We start from the raw sequence: 13,425 nt of genomic DNA on the forward strand, positions 1-13,425 counted from the left end.
CCTCAACTTTTGCTCATCTGGGAATTGTTTAATCCCTCCTTCATGTGTAAGTGATAATTGTGCTGGATACAGTATCCTTGGTTCAAGGCCCTTCTGTTTCACTGCATTAAATATATCATGCCATTCTCTTCTGGCCTGTAAGGTTTCTGTTGAGAAGTCTGATGATAGCCTGATGGGTTTTCCTTTGTAGGTGACCTTTTTTCTCTCTCTGGCTGCCTTGAATACTCTGTCCTTGTCCTTGATCTTTGCCATTTTAATTATTATGTGTCTTTGTGTTGTCCTCTTTGGATCCCATCTCTCAGGAGTTCTGTGTGCCTCCATAGTCTGAGCAATTATTTCCTCCCCTAGTTTGGGGAAGTTCTCAACAATGATCTCTTCAAAGACACTTTCTATCCCTTTTTCTCTCTCTTCTTCTTCTGGTACCCCTATAATGCAGATATTGTTCCTTTTGGATTGATCACACAGTTCTCTTAATATTGTTTCATTCCTGGAGATCCTTTTATCTCTCTCTGCATCAGCTTCTATGCGTTCCTGTTCTCTGGTATCTATTCCATCAATACAACACATTATTTTATTCACTGAAGATCAAGGGGTATTTAAAGTGACATGTGAAATTGAGAAATTGGAGTTAACAGAGCACGAAATTGTGTTGGCATTACAAGGTGTGGGAATTTCTCTTGTCAACAATTACACAAAGCAAGAAGTAGGATATATAGGCATTAGAATTTCTGATGTGGTTTGGGAGACAAAACCCAAGAAGAAGGCAAGATGGTAATCAATGAGTGTAAAGCACACTGAAAAGTTAGAGAAAGAATTTTAGGAATATACTGTATTTTCACCTTCAGATGATAAGGTTACTAAGTTGGACCCTGATGTTCTGGTTTGCTTCACACCTAGTGGTAAATAATGTGAAAAATTCTGCAACCACATATAATAGCTATTCAGAGAAATTATCTTCCAGCATTAGAAGTGGAATATAGTATATCTGCACATCAATCGTCATTTAGAATTCTAATTTACAGAATACAAATCCAAAACCAAATACATGGTGCTGTATTTCCATTTTTGTTTTATCCCATTAAACCTCCCAAGTCACCCTGGATTCAGCACCAAAGCCCTTTACAGATGTTAGTATTGTCATGAGATCTGCAGCATTTCTAGATATCATGTATTAAATAATTTAAAGTATTGATCCAAGAGATGGATCTCAGGCTAGATCTTGGGTTTACTTATGCTTTGGCAGAACTTAATGCAGAAGCTGAAGTTACTGAAAAAATGGAGATTGAACTTTTTCAAAAAAATGTAGAAGATTTTCAAGAAGAATATAAAACAGTTTCATTAGTAGATTCATCACCAATCAGTCTCTATGAATACTTTCATATGTCTCCTATCAAGCTGCATTTAAGTGTTTCACTGAGTTCATGTAGAGAAGAAGCTAAAGATTCAGAACAACATGGAGGACAGACAGCAGTTCATTCTTTAAATCTTCTACTGAAGATTATTGGTTCCACTCTTACAGATGTACAAGATGTAGTTTTTAAGCTTGCATTTTTTGAAGTCATCTATCAGTTCCACACAACATCCGAATTACAGTCTGGAATAATGTCACTATTCAAAACAGGCCATTAGACAGATGTATGTACTCATTCTTGGACTTGAAGATTTGTGAAATTCCTTTGGCTTGACAAGAGAATTTTCTGAAGGTCTAGAAGCATTTTTTATGAACCTTATCAGGGAGCCATTCAGGTTCCTGAAGAGTTTGTTGAGGGAATGGCACTAGGACTGAAGGCCCTCATTGGTGGAGCTGTTCATGAATTAGCTGGTGCTCCCTCCAAAATCACCAGTGCTATGTCTAAAGAGGTAGCAGCTATGACTATGGATGAATACTACCAACATAAGAGAAGTGAACCCATGAATAAGCAACCAGCTGGTCTCTGAGAAGGTATCACTTGTGGAGGAAAAGGCTTAGTTTCTGGTTTTGTACGTAGCATAATAGGAATTGTTACAAAGCCAATCAAAGAAGCTCAGAAAGAAGGAGCAGCTTGTTTCTTTAAATGTGTTGGGAAAAGTTTAGTTGGAGCAGGGGCCAGGCCAACTGGAGGCATCATAGACATGGCTAGAAGTAATTTCAGGGAATAAAAAGAGCTACAGAGACTATGGTGAAATTGAGAGTCTTCGACCCCCTCTATTCTTTAACGAAGATGGAGTTATCAGACCTTACAGGTTGAGGGATGTTACTCGAAATCAAGTTACAGGCATCAAAAAGTTTTATATGAAATCAGCTAATGCATGACTTTGCAAGTGAAAGCCAACTGTAGATTTTAGTCTTAAAATTTGCAAACTATGTACAGCTGTATCAGTATTTTGAAAACAAACAAAAAGCTTTTACATTAGTAACATTTTTTATAGGACTCCTAGTGAATCTGATCTTTTTATAGGGTATACTTAGTTCTGTACTGGATCTTCTAGATTTATTGAAAGCCATTGTTCCTTATGTACACTCATAGTTGGTGGTACTTATTGAGCCAATCACGCCATCTCTGTTTAGGGTACTTCTTCCTATCAAACCACTACTGCTTTTATACCAAATATAATCCTCATGTCCAATTATGCATGGATAAGGGGAAAAAATTCTTACCACTGATACTGTGAATTCTTAGGTTCTTATGCTTTCATTTTGAGGATGTTCAAATGGCCATGACCCTGTTCCTGCTTTAAACTTGTGTAGTCTGTTTAAAACCTTGTGGAATTTGATAAGCAGATCACATGAAAGCAATCTTTAGTAAGGAAAATTAAATTAGCTTTTGAAACCATAAACAGTTTAAAGGTAGAATATCTTCTCTGTTTAGACAACTTACTTTGAAAATTGGATCTTTTTAAATCTATTTTTTTAAGAAAACAAGACTTATATATATGCTACTTACAAAAGACTCACTTCAAACCCAAACACATACACAGACTATATGTGAAGGAATGGAAAAAGATATTTTGTGCCAACAGTAAGTAGAAAAAGGGAGTAGCAGTAGTTATATCAGACAAAAGAGATGTCAAAACAAAGAGAGTAATGAAACAAAGAAGGACATTGCATGATAAAGGGGTTCGTCCAATAAGAGGATATAACAATTATAAATATCTATGAACCCAATATAGGAGCACTTAAATATGTGAAACAAATATTAAAAGAATTAAAGCTGGAAATAGAATGCAATGTGCTCATTTTAGGAGACTTCAACACAGCACTCAATCCAAAGGACAGATGAACCAGACAGAAAATTAATGAGGAGACAGAGGCATTGAACAACACATTAGAACAGATGGACCTAACAGACATCTACAGAACACTCCACTCAGAAGCAGCAGGATACACATTCTTCTCAAGTACACATGGAACATTTTCCAGAGTAGATCATGTACGAGGCCACAAAAAGAGCCTCAGTAAATTCAGAAGGATTTAAGTTGTGCCAACCAGCTTCTCAGTCTATAAAAGGTATGAAACTAGAAATAAATTATGCAAACAAAACAGAAAAGCCCACAAACATATGGAGACTTACCAACATGCTCCTAAATAATCAATGAATCAATGACCAAACTAAATAGAGGTCAAGCAATATATGGAGACAAATGTAAAAAGAACTCACACCCCAAAACCTGTTAGATGCAGCAAAGGCACTTCTAAGGGGAAAGTGTATTGCAATACAAGCTTAGCTCAAGAAAGAATAATCCCAAATGAACAGTCTAAGCTCACAATTACTGAAACTAGTAAAAGAAGAATAAATGAGGCCCAAAGTCAGTAGAAGGTACATAATAAATGTCAGAGTAGAAAAAAATAAAATTGAGAGGAGTAAAACAATAGAAATAATTAATGAAACCAGGAGCTGGTTCCTTGAGAAGATAAATAGATGAACCCTATCCAGATTTATCAACAAAAAAAGTGTACAACACATAAACACAATCAGGAATCAGAAAGGAAAAATCTCTATGGATACCATAGAAACACAGAGAATTATTAGAGAATATTATGAAAAATTACATACTAACAAATTGTATAACCTAGAATAAATGGACAGCTTTCTAGAAAAATTAAACCTTCCAAGACTGATCCAGGAAGAAACAGAAATTTTGAACAGACCAATTACCAGCAATGAAATCAAACTGGTAATCAAAAAACTACCTAAGAACAAAATCCCTGGACCAGGTGGCTTCACCACTGAATTTATCAAATATTTAGAGAAGCCCTAAGACATGTCCTCCTTAAAGTTTTCCAAAAAGTAGAAAAGGAGGGAATACTTCCAAACACATTCTATGAGGCCTGCATCACTCTAATACCAAAACCAGACACATACCACAAAAAAAAGAAAATTACAAACCAATATTGCTGATGAACATAGATGCAAAAATACTCAACAAACTATTAGAAAAACAAATTCAAAAATACACTGAGTATCATACACCATGATCAACAGGGGTTCATCCCAGGGATGCAAGGATGGCACAACATTAGAAAATTCATCAACATCATCCACTGTATCAATAAAAAGGACAAAAATGACATGATCATCTTCATAGATGCTGAAAAAGCATTTGAAAAAATTCAACACTCATTCATGATAAAAACTCCCAACAAAATGGGTATAGAGGGCAAGTAACTCAACTTAATAAAGGTCATTATGACAAACCCACAGCCAACATCATACTTAGTGAAAAGCTGAAAGCTTTTCCTCTAAAATCAGGAACAAGACAAGGATGCCCACTCTCCCCACTTTTATTCGAAGTAGTGCTGGAGGTCCTAGCGATGGCAATCAGACAACTTGAAGAAATGAAAGGCATCCAGATTGTTAAAAAAGAAGTTAAACTGTCACTGTTTGCAGGTGACATAATATTGTATATCAAAAGGAAACTAAGAATCCACCCCAAAACTACCAAGACTAATAACTGAATTCAGCAAAGTTGAAGGATATAACATTAATACACAGAAATCTGTGGTATTCCTATATACTAATGATGAACTAGCAGAAAGAGAAATCAGGGAAACAACTCCATTTAAAATTGTATCAAAATAAATGAAATGCCTGGGAATAAACCTAACCAAGGAGGTGAAACACCTATACCCTGGAAACTACAAGACATTCATGGGAGAAATTAAGACACCAGTAATTGGAAATACATCCCACGCTCATGAATTGGAAGAATTGATATTGCCAAAATGGCCTTTCTGCCTTATGCAATCGACAGATTCCATGCAATCCCTATCAAAATACCAACAGCATCCTTCAATGAACTAGAACAAATAGTTCTAAATTTCACATGGAAATACCATGGACCCCAAGTAGCCAAAGCAATCCTGAGACTGAAGAACAAACTTGGGGTATTATGCTCCCTAACTTCAAGCTCTATTACAAAGTCACAGTAATCAAAACAGTTTGGTACTGGCATAAGAGTGTACCTACAGATCAATGGAGCAGAATAGAGACCCAAGACATAAACTCACACATATATGGCCAATGAATATATGATAAAGAGCCACGGATATTCGATGGTGAAATGACAGCCTCTTCAGCAACTCATGCTGGCAAAACTGGACAGCTACATATAAGAGAATGAAACTGTATTATTGTCTAAGTCCATACACAAAAGTTAACTAGAAATGGATCAAACTTTTATGAGTCATGAAACCATAAAACTCTTAAAAGAAAACATAGGCAAAAATCTCTTAAATATAAACATGAGAAATTTCTTCCTGAAAGCATCTCCTCTGGAAGGGAAAAAAAACCAAAAATGAACAGATGGGACTACATCAAACTAAAAAGCTTCTGTTCAGCAAAGGACACCATCAGCAGAACAAAAAGGCACCTACAGTATGGGATATTTGGAATATTGTAATATTACAATATTTGTAAATGACTTATCAGATAAGGACTTAACGTCCAAAATGTATAAAGAACTCACATGCCTCGACACCCAAAAAGAAAATAACCTGATTAAAAAATGGGCAGAGGGTCTGAACAGACACTTTTCCAAAGAAGAAATTCAGATAGCCAACACGCACATAAGAATATGCTCCACATCACTAATTCTCAGGGAAATGCAAACTAAAACCACAATGAGATATCACCTCACACTAGTTAGGATGGCCAACATCCAAAAGTCAAACAACAACAAATGCTGGTGAGGAATCAGAGAAAGGCAAACCCTCCTACACTGTTGGTGAGAATGTAAATCAGTTCAAACATTATGGAAAGCAATATGGAAGTTCCTCAAAAATCTAAAAATAGAAATACAGTTTGACCCTGGAATTCCACTCCTAGTAATTTACTCAAAGAAATCTGTAACCCAGATTCAAAAAGACATATGCACCCCTATGTTTATGAAGATATGAAGATATGGTACATATACACAATGGAATATTATTCAGCCATAAGGAGAAAACAAATCCTATCTTTTGCAGCAACATGCATGGAGCTAGAGGGCATTGTGTTCAGTAATATTAGCCAGGATGAGAAAGACAAGTACCAAATGATGTCACTCATTTGTGGAATATAACAACAAAGCCAAACTAGAGGAACAAAACACCAGCAGAGTCCCAGACTCCAAGATGAGAGTAGAAGTTACTAAAGGGATGGGGTTGGGAGGATGTGTGGGGAGGGAGGGAGATGGGGATTTAGGGGCCATATATTTAGCACACAAAATATAGGTAGGTCATGGGGATGACAGTATAGCATGTAGAAGATAAGTAATGACTCTATAGCATCTTAGAATGCTTTTGGACATGATTTCAATGGGGTTGAAGGGGACTTGATGGTATGGGTGAATGCTGAAACCATAGTGCTGCTCATGTGAAACCTTCAAAAGGTTTTATGTCAATAATACCTTAATTTTTAAAAAACAAAATGACCCCCAAACTACCGGTACTGTAATTTATTTTAAAGATACACAATGCAAAATGAGGTAAATTATGACATCAGAAATATGAGCAGGGGATTAAGAGGGTGTAAATATTGTAGGCAATCAAAGATTAGTCACCGTGAGCATAAAGTGGACTGTTTCATCTAAAAGATGTTTTATGTAAGCCCCTTTGGAACCACATACAAATCTAGTCTAGCTGTAGTAGACCTTTAAAAAGGGAAAATAGCATTCACCATGGAAAATCACAAATTTAGAAAGGTAAGCAGTAATGGGATAAAAACAGTATAAATAGAAAATTACCAAAAGGCAAACGATAAATTCGTATTAGTAATACCTTACAAACAAATTACATTCAATGGAAATGGGTTAAATTCACTAATAAAGGCACAGGTGGTTGGATGGATTCAAAACACAAGATTCAACTATTTACTGCCAAGAAGAGACTCACTTTAGCTTTGTGGACACACAAAGCCTCAAAATAAAAGACAGATAAAGATATTCCATACAGGTAGAAACCAAGAGAAAGTGACTGAAATCCTTAATAAAACAAAGGAGACATTATGCCAAAAATGGTAACAAAAGGCAAAGAAGGTCATTATGTAATGATAAAAGGGTCAATAATGCAAGAAAATACAACTGTAAATATATATGCACCCAATAACATAGACCTAAAGTATATTAACAAAATATACCTGAAGGAAGAAACAGACAATACAATAATAGAAAGGGACATCAATACACAGCCTTCATGGATTCATTATTCAGACATAGAATCAACAAGGAAACTTTTGACTTGAACCATAGATTAAACAAAATGGACCTAACAGACATATATAGAACATTCCATCCAATAGCAGCTGAATATATCCTTCTTATGTGCACACAGAATAATCTCCAGGATAAATCGCATGACAGGACACAAGTCTTATGAAATTTAAGATGATCAAAATCATACCCAGGGCTTTTCTGACCAAGTGGAATGAACTTAGAAATCAAAAACAAGAAGAAAACTGTAAAATATAGAAATATGTGGAAATTAAATGACACAGTCCAAAACAACCAATGGTTGAATAAGAACTCAAATTAGAAACAGAAAATGGAAATAAAAGTGTAAAAACAACACAATAAATCTTGTAGAATATTTCCAAACCAGTTCTGAGAAGAAAGTTTATGGCATTAAGACATATATTAAGAAATTAGAAAGATCTCAAATGAAAATTCTAACTTTATTTTTTTCCGAGTCAAGTATAGACTTAATTAAAAAATAATATATCAACATGTCCAGCTGCATCAAATGTACCATACTAATGTAAGAGGTTAACAATAAGGCAATCTGATATACGGTCAGCCTTTGTACAATCTTTTAAAATTTGTTTTTTTAAAATATAATAGATATAGTCCTTCAACAGATATATACATTTTTACAACCTCACTCCAACTAGTGCAGTTAGTATATCTCAGCATAGAAAGATTTTACACAACTATTGAATATATTCTGTATGCTGTAATTTCATCCCTGTGTCTATTTTATATTATGATTGAGATTTTGTGCCTCTTTAGCCCATTCACCTATTTCATCCACCCAACCCACCCCCCACCAGAATAGCTGCCAGTCACTTCTCAGTGACTATGAGTGTACTGCTGTTTCACTCATTTTGTTCTGTTTTGTTTTCTATTTAGATTCCACATATAAGTGGAATTATTTAGTAATTGTCTTTCTCTACCTGGATTATTTCACTTAGCATAATACCATCTAAGTCCATTCATATTGTTGCAAATGGAAGGAATTCTTTCTTATTTACAGCTGAGTACTATTTCACTGTATATATATGCCATATCTTATTTATCTATTCATATATTGATAAATATTTTCATTGCTTTAATATCATGGCTATTATAAATAATACAGTAATAAACATAGGGGTACATGTGTACTTTTTAATCATATATTTCTTTCATCATTTAAATTCCTAGAAGTGGAATTGCTGGGTAATATGGGATTTCTATTTTTAGTTTTTTTAGTAACCTACATACGACTTTCCATAGTAGTTGCACCAATTTATGTTCCTACCAACAGTGGAGGATGGTTCTCTTTTTTCCACATCCTTGCCAATACTGTCATTTCTTGTCCTTCAGACAGTGACCATTCTAACTGGTGTGAGGTGATATCTCATTGTGATTTCGATTTTCATATCCCAGATGAGAAGCAATGTGAGCTTTTCATGGGCATTTTCGCCATCTGTATTTCTTTGGGAAAAATGTCTATTCAGGTCCTCTGTCCATTTTTTATTTTTTTATTTTTTTGAAGAACATTATGTTTACTAGGGTCTCCCCTACCCCAAGCCCCCCCCCACAAACCCCATTACAGTCGCTGTCCATCAGCATAGTAAGATGTTGTAGAATCACTACTTGTCTTCTCTGTGTTGCAAAGCCCTCCCATTTCCCCCACCCCCCACATTATACATGCTAATCATAATAATCCCTTTCTTCTTCCCCATCCTTATCCCTCCCTACCCTCCCATTCTCCTCAGTCTCTTTCCCTTTGGTAACTGTTAGTCCATTCTTGGGTTCTGTGATTCTGCTGCTGTTTTGTTCCTTCAGTCATTCTTTTGTTCTTATACTCCACAGATGAGTGAAATCATTTGGTATTTGTTTTTCTCCGCTTGGCTTATTTCACTGAGCATAATACCCTCTAGCTCCATCCATGTTGTTGCAAATGATAGGATTTGTTTTCTTCTAATGGCTGAATAATATTCCATTGTGTATATGAACCACATCTTCTTTATCCATTCATCTACTGATGGACACTTAGGTTGCTTCCATTTCTTGGCTATTGTAAATAGTGCTGTGATAAACATAGGGATGCATCTGTCTTTTTAAAACTGGAGTGCTGGATCCTTAGGGCAAATTCCTAGAAGTGGAATTCCTGGGTCAAATGGTAAGTCAGGATTGCTTTGGCTATTCGGGGTCTTTGGTGCTTCCATATGAATTTTTGAACTATTTGTTCCAGTTCGCTGAAGAATGTTGTTGGTAATTTGATAGGGATTGCATCAAATCTGTATATTGCTTTGGGCAGGATGGCCATTTTGACGATACTAATTCTTCCTAGCCACGAGCATGGGATGAGTTTCCATTTGTTAGTGTCTTATTTAACATCTCTTAAGAGTGTCTTATAAGGAGGGGCGGAAGATGGCGGCGTGAGTAGAGAAGCAGAAATCTCCTCCAAAAACAACATATATCTATGAAAATATAACAAAGACAACCCTTCCTAGAATAAAGACCAGAGGACACAGGACAATATATAGACCACATCCGCACCTGAGAGAACCCAGTACCTCGCAAAGGGGGTAAGATACAAGCCCTAGCCTGGCGGGAGCCAAGCACCCCTCCCCCCAGCTCCCGGCAGGAGAAGAATAGGCAGAGCGGGAGAGAGACAGTGTCCAGGACTGCCAAACACCCAGCCCCAGCCATCTGGGCCAGAGTGCAGACACAGTACGTGCCCAGGGGGCCCTGGATGCTAGGGAAACAGGGCAGCAAGAACAGTGAGTGGGCACTGGAGTCCGGGTGCTGGAGGACATAAGAAAAGCGCGCGACCATTTTTTTTTTTTTGCTTTTTTGCTGTTTTGTTTTGGCGAGCGCTTTTTGGAAGTCTTAAAGGGATAGGGACCCCAATACTAGGGAAACAGGGCAGCAAGACCGGTGAGCAGAGGCCTGAGGCTGGCACCGGAGAATAAAGAAAAACGAGCGACCACCTTGTATTTTAATTTAAAAAAAATTTTTTTTTTTAATTTAAAAATTTTTTTCTTTTGGTGGTCATTGTTTTGTTTTGGCGGGTGCTTTTTGGAATTCTTAAAGGGGCAGGGCGGGTCACTTAATCCACAGGCAGGGAATCCGGGGATCTCTGGGCATTCTAACCCCTGGGCTGCAGGGAGCAAGGAGGCCCCTTACGGAGATAAATAGCCTCCCAGCCACTCCTGCTCCAACGCGACTCCACCACTTTGGAGTAGCTGCCTGAGCCAGGCCACGCCCACAGCAACAGCGGAGATTAACTCCATAGCAGCCAGGCAGGAAGCAGAAACCCTGTCTGCGCGCAGCTGCCCAGCACAAGCCACTAGAGGTCGCTGTTCTCCCAGGAGAGGAGGGCCACAAACCAACAAGAAAGGAAGTTCTTCCAGCCGTCACTCTTCCCAGCTCTGCAAACTATTCCTATCACCATGAAAAGGCAAAGCTACAGGCAGACAAAGATCACAGAGACAACAGCAGAGAAGGAGACAGTCCTAACCAGTCTTCCTGACAAAGAATTAAAAATAAGAATCATAAACATGCTGACAGAGATGCAGAGAAATACCCAAGAGAAATGGGATGAAGTCCGGAGGGAGATCACAGATGCCAGAAAGGAGATCGCAGAAATGAAACAAACTCTGGAAGGGTTTATAAGCAGAATGGATAGAATGCAAGAGGCCATTGATGGAATTGAAATCAGAACAGGAATGCATAGAAGCTGACATAGAGACAAAAGGATCTCCAGGAATGAAACAATATTAAGAGAATTGTGTGACCAATCCAAAAGGAACAATATCCGTATTATAGGGGTCCCAGAAGAAGAAGAGAGAGGAAAAGAGATGGAAAGTATCTTAGAAGAAATAATTGCTGAAAACTTCCCCAAACTTGGGGAGGAAATAATCAAACAGACCACGGAAATACACAGAAACCCCAACAGAAAGGATCCAAGAAGGACAACACCAAGACACATAATAATTAAAATGGCAAAGATCAAGGACAAGGAAAGAGTTTTAAAGGCAGCTAGAGAGAAAAAGGTCACCTATAAAGGGAAACCCATCAGGCTAACATCAGATTTCTCGACAGAAACCTACAAGCCAGAAGAGAATGGCATGATATATTTAATACAATGAAACAGAAGGGCCTTGAACCAAGGATACTGTATCCAGCACGACTATCATTCAAATATGACTGTGGGATTAAACAATTCCCAGACAAACAAAAGCTGAGGGAATTTGCTTTCCACAAACCACCTCTACAGAACATCTTACAGGGACTGCTCTAGATGGGAGCACTCCTAGAAAGAGCACAGCACAAAACACCCAACATATGAAGAATCGAGGAGGAGGAACAAGAAGGGAGAGAAGAAAAGAATCTCCAGACAGTGTATATAACAGCTCAATAAGCGAGCTAAGTTAGGCAGTAAGATACTAAAGAGGCTAACCTTGAACCTTTGGTAACCACGAATTTAAAGCCTGCAATGGCAATAAGTACATATCTTTCAATAGTCACCCTAAATGTTAATGGGTTGAATGCACCAATCAAAAGACACAGAGTAACAGAATGGATAAAAAAGCAAGACCCATCTATATGCTGCTTACAAGAAACTCACCTCAAACCCAAAGACATGTACAGACTAAAAGTCAAGGGATGGAAAAATATATTTCAAGCAAACAACAGTGAGAAGAAAGCAGGGGTTGCAGTACTAATATCAGACAAAATAGACATCAAAACAAAGAAAGTAACAAGAGATAAAGAACGACACTACATAATGATAAAGGGCTCAGTCAAACAAGAGGATATAACCATTCTAAATATATATGCACCCAACACAGGAGCACCAGCATATGTGAAACAAATACTAACAGAACTACAAGGGGATATAGACTGCAATGCATTCATTCTAGGAGACTTCAACACACCACTCACCCCAAAGGATAGATCCACCGGGCAGAAAATAATTAAGGACACGGAAGCACTGAACAACACAGTAGAGCAGAAGGACCTAATAGACATCTATAGAACTCTACATCCAAAAGCAACAGGATATACATTCTTCACAAGTGCACATGGAACATTCTCCAGAATAGACCACATACTAGGCCACAAAAAGAGCCTCAGTAAATTCCAAAAGACTGAAATCCTACCAACCAACTTTTCAGACCACAAAGGTATAAAACTAGAAATAAACTGTACAAAGAAAGCAAAAAGGCTCACAAACACAATGAGGCTTAACAACACGCTCCTAAATAATCAATGGATCAATGACCAAATCAAAATGGAGATCCAGCAATATATGAAAACAAATGACAACAACAACACTAAGCCCCAACTTCTGTGGGACACAACAAAAGCAGTCTTAAGAGGAAAGTATATAGCAATCCAAGCATATTTAAAAAAGGAAGAATAATCCCAAATGAATGGTATAATGTCACAATTATCGAAATTGGAAAAAGAAGAAGAAATGAGGCCTAAGGTCAGCAGAAGGAGGGACATAATAAAGATCAGAGAAGAAATAAATAAAATTTAGAAGAATAAAAAAATAGCAAAAATCAATGAAACCAAGAGCTGGTTCTTAGAGAAAATAAACAAAATAGATAAGCCTGTATCCAGACTTATTAAGAGGAAAAGAGAGTCAACACAAATCAACAGTATCAGAAACGAGAAAGGAAAAATCTCGATGGAACCCACAGAAATACAAAGAATTATTAGAGAATACTATGAAAACCTATATGCTAACAA

At 37.2% G+C, this 13,425-nt stretch overlaps 1 protein-coding gene and 2 pseudogenes across 1 annotated transcript in view; all 3 read left to right on the top strand.

Moving 5' to 3' along the window:
- KLF8 (KLF transcription factor 8) overlaps positions 1 to 13,425 on the top strand; it is a 399,198-nt gene that overhangs the window by 253,056 nt on the left and 132,717 nt on the right. The window lies entirely within an intron of this gene.
- LOC118935358 (intermembrane lipid transfer protein VPS13A-like) lies at positions 524 to 2,140 on the top strand (annotated as a pseudogene).
- LOC130681781 (intermembrane lipid transfer protein VPS13A-like) lies at positions 1,634 to 2,293 on the top strand (annotated as a pseudogene).

Source organism: Manis pentadactyla, chromosome X (assembly GCF_030020395.1).
Source record: "Manis pentadactyla isolate mManPen7 chromosome X, mManPen7.hap1, whole genome shotgun sequence".
Lineage (NCBI taxonomy): Eukaryota > Metazoa > Chordata > Mammalia > Pholidota > Manidae > Manis > Manis pentadactyla.